At 43.1% G+C, this 13,266-nt stretch overlaps 1 protein-coding gene across 1 annotated transcript in view; it reads left to right on the forward strand.

Moving 5' to 3' along the window:
- Positions 1–13,266, forward strand: part of CAMK1D (calcium/calmodulin dependent protein kinase ID) — a 410,151-nt gene that overhangs the window by 152,906 nt on the left and 243,979 nt on the right. The window lies entirely within an intron of this gene.

Consider the following 13,266-nt stretch of genomic DNA (forward strand, 5'->3'; position numbering starts at 1 on the left):
AAAAACTGCTTTCTCATTTTTCCTACCAAATTTTACTTCTATAACCAGAATAAGGGAGAGAAGTATGATACCATAAATCCACATATAGTGACCTCAGGATTATCAAACTGTAAAATATGACTTAAGCATTAAGGTACATAGTGTACAGTTTAAAATATATCTGGAAAGACTCTAAGAATTTTTACGCTTCAGGAGAAACCTTTGAGGATCTTTCTGCATAGGCTCGCATAGAAATTTAGAGGAATGCATTATAAAGGAGGAAAGGGACAGTATTTTTTACTCTACACTGAGTGGAAGGTCATTGGTGTACATCATTTACTTTGTGGATCTATAGCACAGGGAGGAATCCAAGGAGAGCCCCAGATAATGGTGATCAAACTGCCTTGGGCGTCAGTTGGTGCCAATACTGTTAGGAATAGAGACACAGAAGAGAATGACTTAGGACTTCTGCTCGCATCAGGCAAGCACACGAAGAACCACCATGGCATGTGTAAGTAGGGCAATGAAGGTGTAAGCCAAGTGTGTGACCCTCATTCTGTCTGATGGAAGACAATTGAGAAAGCCTTCAAAGGTTAGGAAATATGATATATCAGCTAGGCCCTTTAAATTTATAATGGAATATACTTCCATTTATAATGGAATTGTGCCAAGCAGAAAGAACGGCATTCAAGAAAAGGGGGAGGTGGGAGGGAATCGAACCCAGGCCAGTGGTGTGAAAGGGCATGGGTGTATTTGGGAAATGCCAGCTGACCTTTGTGGTTGGGTGGAGGTGATGTGTGTGTGCATGGTGGGGCGAGTTTGTGTTGGGGAGGATGGCTTGGTGGTAGATGAGTCTTCAGGTTGGGGTCAAGTTGGGGAGAGCTTTGAATACCGTGGAAACTTGCAAAGGAGTTTAAACTTTATCCTGTGTAGACATAAAACCTCAGTGTTTTAAGTAGGGTAGCCACATAGATCTTTGCTTTGGAAAAGTAATTCCAGGAGCAGGTAGGAGATAACGGTGGAAGGTAGGCTTGCTCAAGGGGGCAGAGGGGCCAGGAGAGAGTGCTGGGAACAGTCCTGAGTGAATAAAGGAATGCAAACCAGAGCAGTGGCGTAGGAATGGACCAACAGACAGGCATCTGAGAATCATTTTAGCGAAAAGCTGGATATGCTTATTGATGGAAATGAGAGAGGGATGACATAGAGTTCTAGGCTGGGTTCCTGAATCTATAGAGAAGAGACTATATAGGAGAGAGAAGTTTGGGGATGAAGATACTGTGTTTTGCTTTGGTTATGGTGCTCTTGAGAGGCTGCTGGGGGTTTCAGCTGGAGAACCCAAGTGGGCAGCTGGAAAGATGAGATTTGCACAGGAGATGAGATGAGAGATGTTCAAATTGAGACCAAGGTTAGCGGGCCATGAGGAGATAGGTGGTGTGGAAACAGCAAACACCAGATTTCCCGGGGGTGGATGTAGAATAGGATGAATGCAAGGCTGAGGATGCACCCTCGGAGCTCGCTGATGTTTGATTGGAAGCGGAGGAGGAGGCGGCGATGGAGAGAAGCTGGATGTAAAGGTGGAAGGAGAGAGCTGCCGTAGAACTAAGAAGAAGGGAGTTTTAGGAAGGAGGCTGAGACCATCAGAGGTCACACAAGAGACCAACAGGATGAGCAGCAATAAGAAGGCACTGCATTTAGCATTTGGGAGACACCCCTCCCCTTCCCAGGGGCCCAGCCCTCCTGGTTCCAGTCAAGGGATGACAAGGGGAGAAGTCAGATTGTGGAGGGGGAGATGGGGGGGATGCCAGGCAGGAGCGGCCACTGCACAGACTGCGTTTCAAGATCCAAGTGCGGGGCTTCCCTGGTGGCGCAGTGGTTGAGAGTCCGCCTGCTGATGTAGGGGACGCGAGTTCGTGCCCCGGTCCGGGAAGATCCCACATGCCGTGGAGCGGCTGGGCCCGTGAGCCATGGCCGCTGAGCCTGTGCGTCCGGAGCCTGTGCTCCGCAACGGGAGAGACCACAGCAGTGAGAGGCCCACGTACCGCAAAAAAAAGATGCAAGTGCAGCTCAGTCTGGCTGGAAGGCTCTACCGCTCAGGTTTAAATGCCCAAAGCTTATATTTTACAGCTCAGGGAGTGCGACGTGCTTTGACCTCCTTGTATTTTTATAACGTGGTAACTCTCTGTCCTTGCTTGCGTTCTTAGGAGTTTATTTCCTTGGGTTGTCTGGAGGCTTTCTGGCTCCCAGATAATTTTTCTTGCTGTCTTCCCTCCTACGACCAGCCCCCCCTCTCTCCCTCCCCGCTACCCCATTCCCGCCTCACACACGCAGACACACACGTCACTTTGTTGTGTAATTACATTGAAAGTGCCCTAGCTCTTCATTCTTGAGTCTCTGCTTCTGATGTTTTTATTTAGCTTTCTTAGAACAGGGAAAGTATCTTCCAGTGATTTCTGTTTATTGCGGGAACAATAACAATTTATGCTAAACTTATATCCCCCGAAGAAGACTAGAGACCTCTGTCTTTGGAAAGCTTAAAGCCGGGGTAAATGCACACATTGTTTGGCTCAAAGGGGAAGCGAGGTGGATTTGCACTCTCGGGGCAGAGCGGGAGGACAGCTCACCCAAAGGCAGCGTCTGACCCTCCCTTGCTGTCATCTGCCACGCTTGTGGGGAAGACCGCCTGCTAGCAGCCCAGCAGAGTGTCTTGAAAAGGACCTGGGAAGGGTTAGGAAGCGTACGTTTTCTTTTCTGACCCTTACTACCTGAGCCTCAGTATCTTCATCTGTAAAACAGAGGGGACAGTAACTTCTTGGGTTGCTGTACGAATTGGATTTGCTGATAGGGGCCAAAGCACTTTATAAATGTCAAGTGGTACACAGCATCCGGCACCTCCAGTTATTCATATACCTTCTTTCTCCTTTAGGGAGGTAATGAGTGAAAAAGCTTATCATATGTTTCCAATGTAACCATTTTTAAGTATACAATTCAGGGGCATTAAGTACATTCACACTGTTGTGTAACCATGGCCATTATTCATCTTCCGAAGAACTTTTTCATCTTCCCAAATGGAAACTCTGTCCCCATAACTCCCCATTCCCTCCTCTCGCATCCCTTGACACCCACTATACTACTCTCTGTCTCAATGAATTTGACAATTTTAGGTGCTTCGTATAAGTGGAATCGTACAGGATTTGTCCTCTTGATTCTGGCCTATTTCCCCGAGCATAATGTCTTCAAGGTTCATCCATGTCGTAGCCTGTGTCAGAATTCCATTCCTTTTTATGGCTGAATAATATTTCATTGTATGTTTATACCACAATTTGTTTATCCTTTTATCCATCAGTGGATATTTGGGCTGTTTCTACCTTTTGGCTATTGTGAATAATGCTGCTATGAACATGGGTGTCCAAATACTGTTTGAGTCCCAGCTTTTGATTCTTTGGGGTGTATACACAAAAGTGGAATTGTAGGCTGAGTTTCATTCTGGTAGGACAGGAATATATCCTTGGCTTTGTGACTCTGCTTAGTAACCGTGGAGTCACAAGGGGCCTTGTTCGTTGTCAAGTCCCAGCTGCTTAGCTCACGAGGCCCTTTGCGTGTCTGTGTCCCCTTGTCCTGCCCTCGCTGTGGGGTCACAGACAGTTCATCCCTCCCTCTCAACATCAGGGACAAAGGCAGAGAAGCCTTCGATCGAAGAACCATGTGTCACCGTGGCCTCAGCTGCCCGCAGCCTCCCACCAGTACTGGCTCTGATGGAGACCTCGAGCCCCCTCCCCATTGTCATGGGCCGAGGGGTTGATTCACGAGAAACTGCACTTCTCACTCTGTTTCTGGGAGGGATTGATCTGCAGAGCAAGGAAGCACTTCTCTCATGTGTGCCCGACAGCTCAGCAGAATACCTCCTCTGCATTGGCCAAAGTCTGTTACTATTTTTACAGACTCTGAAGAGGAGGGAGCTCAGGGGGACACAGAGGGGGCAAGGGGACAGCCAAGGGGGAGAGGTCTGCCTTCAGTTCTTAGCTCAAGTTCTGGCTGCTAAGGGGCTTCTCCACCTTTTGGAAAATGGACGCAGTAAATCTGACAGACTCAGGAGAGAAACTGCTGGAGTGTCATCAGCATCAGGGACCCAAGAGACAAATGGGGCAACTGGAAATGAATGCATGGAATCCATGGCATAAAATCACCTTTGGTGCTACCCTAATGTTCATAGCAGCACTATTTACAATAGCCAAGACATGGAAGCAACCTAAAGGTCCATGGACAGATGAATGGATAAACAAGATGTGGTACATATATACAATGGAATATTACTCAGCCATAAAAAAGAATGAAACAGTGCCATTTGCAGCAACACAGATGGACCCAGAGATTACCATACTAAGTGAAGTAAGCCAGAGAGAGAAAAACAAATACCATATGATATCACTTATATGTGGATCTAAAATACGATACAAATGAACTTATCTATGAAACAGAAACAGACTCATAGACATAGAGAACAGACTTGTGGTTGCCAAGGGGGAGGAGGGAAGAGGGATAAATTAGGAGTTTGGGATTAACAGATACACACTACTATGTATAAAATAGATAAACAATGAGGACCTACTGTATAGCACAGGGAACTCTACTCAATACCTTGTAATAACCTATAAGGGAAAAGAATTTGAAGAAGAATATATATACGTATAATTGAATCACTTTGCTGAACACCTGAAACTAACACAACCTTGTAAATTAACTATACTTCAGTAAAAAAAAAAAAAAATCACCCGTGGTGCTAGAATCCTGGTCTTTCCTCACTGATTTTTTTCTTGTCTCTAATGTGGATCTTGTTCCACTTCCTGGAGGACAGTGAAAGGGAGCAGGTCCATAGCCGTCCACGTTCCTTCCATCTAAGAACCCTCACTGGGAGAAGAATCCGCCTCAGTCCATCTCCGAGACAGATGTGAGGGAGAGGGGAAGCTCCTGGGCTGGGGATTCCCTCGAGTTGTTATGAATTGGCTTTTTTGGGCGAAAGCCATTGGCAGTGACCAAATGCCACTGGGAATGTCTGATGCCATATATCACTCAGTGATAAATCTGTCCTGGGTTTTATGTATTTCTAGTTCATAATTGCTGTTCTGGCTGAGTCAAATGTGAGGCATGTGGTGGGAGACTCCAACTTGGCCAATGCTTGTGAGCAGAGGATCTTTGTTCTGACATGTTCCACTTGGTTCTTTTGTTGAATGCCTACCTTCTGTCCCTCCGGTTTCTATAATTAGATACAGACCTTGAAGATAGACAGACTCGTCTCTCCAGAGTTAGGGTTCAGAAGGAACACTTGCCCCGAAGACTCACAGTTAATTGCACTAAGTGGAGTGAATTCCTCTCACTGGAAAGGATTTAAAATATATATATTCGTCTTCCTTTGGTCCAGGACAGATGCCTATCCCTGTCAGACGGCACAAGAGGGGGAGAGAAAAGTCCGTCTTGCATAGGCATCTCTCTCTTTTTTTTTTTGCATTACGCGGGCCTCTCACTGTTGTGGCCTCTCCCGTTGCGGAGCACAGGCTCCGGACGCACAGACTCAGCGGCCATGGCTCATGGGCCCAGCCACTCCGCAGCACGTGGGATCTTCCCAGACCGAGGCATGAACCCGTGTCCCCTGCATCGGCAGGCGGACTCTCAACCACTGCACCACCAGGGAAGCCCTCTCTTTTTTGTTTTAATTAATTTTTATTGGAGTCTAGTTGATTTACAGTGTTGTGTTTCTGCTGTACAGCAAAGTGAATCAGTTATACAGAAATCCACTCTTTTTTATTTTATTTATTTTTTTGAATTTTATTTTATTTTTCTATACAGCAGGTTCCTATTAGTCCATCCATTTTATACCCATCAGTGTATACATGTCAATACCAATATCCCAATTCATCACACCACCACCATCACCCCCTGCCGCTTTCCCCTCCTTGGTGTCCATACCTTTGTTCTCTACATGTGTGTCTCAATTTCTGTCCTGCAAAACCGGTTCACCTGTACCATTTTCTAGGTTCCACATATATGCATTAATACCCGATATTTGTTTTTCTCTTTCTGACTTACCTCACTCTGTATGACAGTCTCTAGATTCATCCACGTCTCTACAAATGACCCAATTTCGTTCCTTTCTATGGCTGAGTAATATTCCACTGTATATATGTACCACATCTTCTTTATCCACACATCTGTCAGTGGGCATTTAGGTTGCTTCCATGACCTGGCTATTGTAAATAGTGCTGCAATGAACAGTGGGGTACATGTGTCTTTTTGAATTATGGTTTTCTCAGGGTATATGCCCAGTAGTGGGATTGCTGGGTCATATGGTAATTCTATTTTTAGTTTTTTAAGGAACCTCCATACTGTTCACCATAGTGGCTGTATCAATTTACATTCCCACCAACAGTGCAAGAGGGTTCCCTTTTCGCTACACCCTCTCCAGCATTTGTTGTTTGTAAATTTTCTGATGATGCCCATTCTAACTGGTGTGAGGTGATACCGCACTGTAGTTTTGATTTGCATTTCTCTAATAATTAGTGATGTTGAGCAGCTTTTCATGTGCTTCTTGGCCATCTGTATGTCTTCTTTGGAAAAATGTCTGTTTAGGTCTTCTGCCCATTTTTGCATTGGGTTCTTTGTTTTTCTAATACTGAGCTGCATGAGCTGTTTATATATTTTGTAGATTAATCCTTGGTCCATTGATTCATTTGAAAATATTATCTCCCATTCTGAGGGTTGTCTTTTCATTTTGTTTGTAGCTTCCTTTGCTGTGCAAAAGCATTTACGTTTCATTAGGTCCCATTTGTTTATTTTTGTTTTTATTTCCATTACTCTAGGAGGTGGATCAAAAAAGATCTTGCTGTGATTTGTGTCAAAGAGTGTTCTTCCTATGTTTTCCTCTAAGAGTTTTATAGTGTCCGGTCTTACGTTTAGGTCTCAAATCCATTTTGAGTTTATTTTTATGTATGGTATTAGGGAGTGTTCTAATTTAATTCTTTTACATGTAGCTGTCCAGTTTTCCCAGTACCGCCTATTGAAGAGACTGTCTTTTTTCCATTGTATATCCTTGCCTCCTCTGTCATAGATTTGTTGACCATAGGTGCATAGGTTTATCTCTGGGCTTTCTATCCTGTTCCATTGATCTATATTGCTGTTTTTGTGCCAGTACCATATTGTCTTGATTACTGTAGCTTTGTAGTATAGTCTGAAGTCAGGGAGTCTGATTCGTCCAGCTCTGTTTTTTCCCTAAAGACTGCTTTGGCTATTCGGAGTCTTTTGTGTCTCCATACAAATTTTAATATTTTTTGTTCTAGTTCTGTAAAAAGTGCCATTGGTAATTTGATAGGGATTGCATTGAATCTGTAGATTGCTTTGGGTAGTAGAGTCATTTTCACAATATTGATTCTTCCAATCCGAGAACATGGTATATCTCTCCATCTGTTGGCATAATCTTTAATTTCTTTCATCAGTGTCTTATAGTTTTCTGCATACAGGTCTTTTGTCTCCTTAGGTAGGTTTATTCCTAGGTATTTTATTCTTTTTGTTGCAGTGGTAAATGGGAGGGATTCCTTAATTTCTCTTTCAGATTTTTCATCATTAGTGTATAGGAATGCAAGAGATTTCTGTGCCTTAATTTTGTATCCTGCACTTTACCAAATTCATTGATTAGCGCTGGTAGTTTTCTGGTGGCATCTTTAGGATTCTCTATGTATAGTATCATGTCATCTGCAAACCTTGACAGTTTTACTTCTTCTTTTCCAATTTATATTCCTTTTATTTCTTTTTCTTCTCTGATTGCCATGGGTAGGACTTCCAAAACTATGTTGAATAATAGTGGTGAGAGTGGACATCCTTGTCTTGTTCCTGATCTTAGTGGAAATACTTTCAGTTTTTCACCATTGAGAATGATGTTTGCTGTGGGTTTGTTGTATATGGACTTTATTATGTTGAGGTAGGTTCCCTCTATGCCCACTTTCTGTAGAGTTTTTATCATAAATGTGTTGAATTTTGTCAAAAGCTTTTTCTGCATCTATTGAGATGATCATATGGTTTTTATTCTTCAGTTTGTTAATATGGTGTATCACATTGGTTGATTTGCATATATTGAGGAATCCTTGCATCCCTGAGATAAATCCCACTTGATCATGGTGTATGATCCTTTTAATGTGTTGTTGGATTCTGTTTGCTAGTATTTTGTTGTGGATTTTTGCATCTATATTCATCAGTGATATTGGTCTGTAATTTTTTTTTTTTGTAGTATCTTTGTCTGGTTTTGGTATCAGGGTGATGGTGGCCTCGTAGAATGAGTTTGGGAGTGATCCTTCCTCTGCAATTTTTTGGAAGAGTTTGAGAAGGATGGGTGTTAGCTCTTCTCTAAATGTCTGATCGAATTCACCTGTGAAGCCATCTGGTCCTGGACTTGTTTGTTGGAAAATTTTTAATCACAGTTTCAATTTCCTTACTTGTGATTGGTCTGTTCATATTTTCTGTTTCTTCCTGGTTCAGTCTTGGAAGGCTATACCTTTCTAAGAATTTGTCTGTTTCTTCCAGTTTGTCCATTTTATTGGCATAGAGTTGCTTGTAGTAGTCTCTTAGGATGCTTTGTATTTCTGCAGTGTCTGTTGTAACTTCTCCTTTTTCATTTCTAATTTTATTGATTTGTGTCCTCTCCCTCTTTTTTTTGATGAGTCTGGCTAATGGTTTATCAGTTTTGTTTATCTTCTCAAAGAACCAGCTTTTAGTTTTATTGATCTTTGCTATTGTTTTCTTTGTTTCTATTTCATTTATTTCTGCTCTGATCTTTATAATTTCTTTTGTTCTGCTAACTTTGGGTTTTGTTTGTTCTTCTTTCTCTAGTTCCTTCAGGTGTAAGGTCAGATTGTTTATTTGAGATTTTTCTTGCTTCTTGAGGTAGGCTTGTATAGCTATAAACTTCCCTCTTAGAATTGCTTTTGCTGCATCCCATAGGTTTTGGATCGTTGTGTTTTCATTATCATTTGTCTCCAGGTTTGTTTTGATTTCTTCAGTGATGTCTTGGTTATTTAGTAACGTATTGTTTAGCCTCCGTGTGTTTTTTACGGTGTTTTTTCACTGTAATTTATTTCTAATCTCATAGCATTGTGGTCAGAAAAGATGCTTGATATGATTTCAATTTTCTTAAATTTACTGAGGCTTGAATTGTGACCAAGATGTGATCTATCCTGCAGAATGTTCCGTGTGCACTTGAGAAGAAACTGTAATCTGCTGTTTTTGGATGGAATGTCCTGTAAATATCAGTTGAGTCTGTCTTGTTTAATGTGTCATTTAAAGCTTGTGTTTCCTTATTAATTTTCTGTTTGGATGATCTGTCCATTGGTGTAAGTGAGGTGTTAAAGTCCCACACTATTAGTGTGGTACTGTCGATTTCCTCTTTTATAGCTGTTAGCAGTTGCCTTATGTATTGAGGTGCTCCTATGTTGGGTGCATATATATTTATAATTGGTTTATCTTCTTCTTGGATTAATCCCTTGATCATTATAGTGTCCTTCTTTGTCTCTTGTAACGTTCTTTATTTTAAACTCTATTTTATCTGATATGAGAATTGCTACTCCAGCTTTCTTTAGATTTCCATTTGCATGGAGAGTCTTTTCCATCCCCTCATTTTCAGTCTGAATGTGTCCCTAGGTCTGAAGTGGGTCTCTTGTAGACAGCATATATATGGGTCTTGTTTTTGTATCCATTCAGCAAGCCTGTGTCTTTTGGTTGGAGCATTTAATCCATTCATGTTTAAGGTAATTATAGATATGTATGTTCCTATGACCATTTTCCTAATTGTTTTGGGTTTGTTTTTGTAGGTCCTTTTCTTCTCTTGTGTTTCCCACTTAGAGAAGTTCCTTTAGCATTTGTTGTAGAGCTGGTCTGGTGGTGCTGAATTCTCTTAGCTTTTGCTTGTCTGTAAAGCTTTTGATTTCTCCATCGAATCTGAATGAGATCCTTCCTGGGTAGAGTAATCTTGGTTGTAGGTTCTTCCCTTTCATCACTTTAAGTATATCAAGGCACTCCCTTCTGGCTTGTAGAGTGTCTGCTGAGACATCAACTGTTAACCTTATGGGAGTTCCCTTGTATGTCATTTGTTATTTTTCCCTTGCTGCTTTCAATAATTTTTCTCTGTCTTTAATTTTTGCCAGTTTGATTACTATGTGTCTCTGTGTGTTTCTCCTTGTGTTTATACTGTATGGGACTCTCTGTACTTCCTGGACTTGGGTGGCTATTTCCTTTCCCATGTTAGGGAAGTTTTTGACTATAATCTCTTCAAATATTTTCTCGGGTCCTTCCTCTCTGTCTTCTCCTTCTGGAACCCCTATAATGCAGATGTTGTTGCATTTAATGTTGTCCCAGAGGTCTCTTAGACTGTCTTCATTTCTTTTCATTCTTTATTCTGTTCCATGCAGTGAATTCCACCATTCTGTCTTCCGGGTCACTTATCCGTTCTTCTGCCTCAGTTATTCTGCTATTGATTCCTTCTGGTGTATTTTTCATTTCATTTATTGTGTTGTTCATCTCTGTTTGTTTGTTCTTTAATTCTTCTAGGTCTTTGTTAAACATTTCTTGCATCTTCTCAATCTTTGCCTCCATTGTTTTTCTGAGGTCCTGGATCATCTTCACTATCATTATTCTGAATTATTTTTCTGGAAGGTTGCCTATCTCTGCTTCATTTAGTTGTTTTTCTGGGGTTTTATCTTGTTCCTTCATCTGGTACATAGCCCTCTGCCTTTTCATCTTGTCTATCTTTCTGTGAATGTGGTTTTTGTTCCACAGGCTGCAGGATTGTACTTCTTGCTTCTGCTGTCTGCCCTCTGGTGGATGAGAGGCTATCTAAGAGACTTTTGCAAGTTTCCTGATGGGAGGGACTGGTGGTGGGTAGAGCTGTGTGTTGCTCTGGTGGGCAGAGCTCAGTAAAACTTTGATCCACTCGTTTGCTGATGGGTGGGGCTGAGTTCCCTCCCTGTTGGTTGTTTGGCCTGAGGCAACCCAACACTGGAGCCTCCCTGGGCTCTTTGGTGGGGCTAATAGCGGACTCTCGGAGGGCTCCTGCCAAGGAGTACTTACCAGAACTTCTGCTGCCAGTGTCCTTTTCCTCATGGTGAGCCACAGCCACCCCCCGCCTCTACAGGAGACCCTCCAACACTAGCAAGTAGGTCTGGTTCAGTCTCCCCTGTGTTCAGTGCTCCCTCCCCCTGGGTCCCAATGCACACACTACCTTGTGTGTGCCCTCCAGGAGTGGAGTCTCTGTTTCCCCCAGTCCTGTCGAAGTCCTGCAATCAGATTCCACTAGGCTTCAAAGTCTGATTCTCTAGGAATTCCTCCTCCTGTTGCCGGACCCCCAGATTGGGAAGCCTGACATGGGGCTCAGAACCTTTACTCCAGTGGGTGGACTTCTGTGGTATAAGTGTTTTCCAGTTTGTGAGTCACCCACCCAGCAGTTATGGGATTTGATTTTACCGTGATTGGGCCCCTCCTACAGTCTCATAGTGGCTTCTCCTTTGTCTTTGGATGTGGGGTATCTTTTTTGGTGAGTTCCAGTGTCTTCCTGTTGATGATTGTTCAGCAGTTAGTTGTGATTCTGGTGTTCTCGCAAGAGGGAGTGAGAGCACGTCCTTCTACGCTGCCATCTTGAACCAATCTCCCCACTCTTTTTTAGATTCTGTTCCCATGTAGGTCATTACAGAGTATTGAGTAGAGTTCCCTGTGCCAACCGTAGTTCTTTTTTTTTTTTTTAATTAATTAATTTATTTTTGGCTGTGTTGGGTCTTCATTTCTGTGCGAGGGATTTCTCTAGTTGTGGCAAGCGGGGGCCACTCTTCATCGCAGTGCGCGGGCCTCTCACTATCGCGGCCTGTCTTGTTGCGGACCACAGGGTCCAGAAGCGCAGGCTCAGTAGTTGTGGCTCAACGGGCCTAGTTGCTCCGCGGCATGTGGGATCCTCCCAGACCAGGGCTCAAACCCATGTCCCCTGCATTAGCAGGTAGACTCTCAACCACTGTGCCACCAGGGAAGCCCCCAACCGTAGTTCTTATTATCTATTTTATATAGAGTACTGTGTGTATGTCAATCCCAAGGTCCCAATTTATCCCACCCCCCCTTTTCCCTCTTGGTAACCATAAGTTTGTTTTCTACATCTGTGACTCTCTGTTTTGTAAATACATTCATTTGTACCATTTTTTTAAGATGCCACATATAAGCGATATCATATGATATTTGTCTTTCTCTGTCTGACTTACTTCACTCAGTATGGTAGTCTCTAGGTCTACCCATATTTCTGCAAGTGACAATATTTTGTTCTTTTTTTATGGCTGAGTAATATTCCATTGTATATATGTACCACATCTTCTTTATCCATTCCTCCATTGCTTAGGCATCTCTTTGATGTTGGCTGAAGAGCAAAGGCCCTGAGGGACCAATATTGGGATGACATTGGTCCTCCTAGTGGTTTCTTTTGATGTAGGAGTGTTTGTCTCTAGTCATAACTGTTTAGAAGCCATGTTTGGTGTGTCTCAGAGGAAATGAGTCGCTCCTGAAAGTGTAGGGATAGAGAATGACTCAGTGGTTTTCCGTGGCCTGCGTGCAGGCCTGCGTGCCCAGGTTACAGAGGTCTGCAGCGGGCAGTGGAGGTGTCTGTTTTTGTTTGAGTTGTTAGGGAAGTTGTGCCCCAGTACAAGAGCAGCATCCAGGCATTGTCTGCTAGAAATAGACAAGGTGTCAGGTGCGGGGACAATGCAGCCTCTGGGGCTAGCAGACCACCTCTCTGAAGAAATGTAATCTCTGGTCCCGAATGTTCTGGTTACATTTTCACTTTGGTGATGTGGCCTCACAGAGTTAGATTTCTGTTTTCAGGCAGGAAGTTCTCCCCACTCAGGGCATCATGTTTCTTTTTATTTGTTTGGTTGAAAAAAGAAACAACCTGCTCCCTGCAGCCCTGCATGGCCCTACAAATTAATTAACCTGTGTCTGTACCGTGCTGTCGCACATGTTAATTACACCCTTACCTATCTGTGAGAATTAATTACGGCTTTGCCAAGTGCTCTGAAATTTTCTTGGGAATGAAAGGGCCTGGGAGGAATCTAGACATTTCAGTGTTATCCTCTCGTCTGCTTGGGGGTGTGGGTGCTGACAGCTTCAGATGGACCCGATCTTTCCCGCAGGAACCTTTCTGGAGCTTTTCTGTTGCTCCCAAGTGACTGCTGCTTGGTTGTTGTGCAGGATGGCAGGTGCCCACACCCACGTGGGCATTCC

This window comes from Lipotes vexillifer, unplaced genomic scaffold (assembly GCF_000442215.2).
Source record: "Lipotes vexillifer unplaced genomic scaffold, Lipotes_vexillifer_v1.1 scaffold628, whole genome shotgun sequence".
In the NCBI taxonomy this organism is placed as follows: Eukaryota; Metazoa; Chordata; class Mammalia; order Artiodactyla; family Lipotidae; genus Lipotes; species Lipotes vexillifer.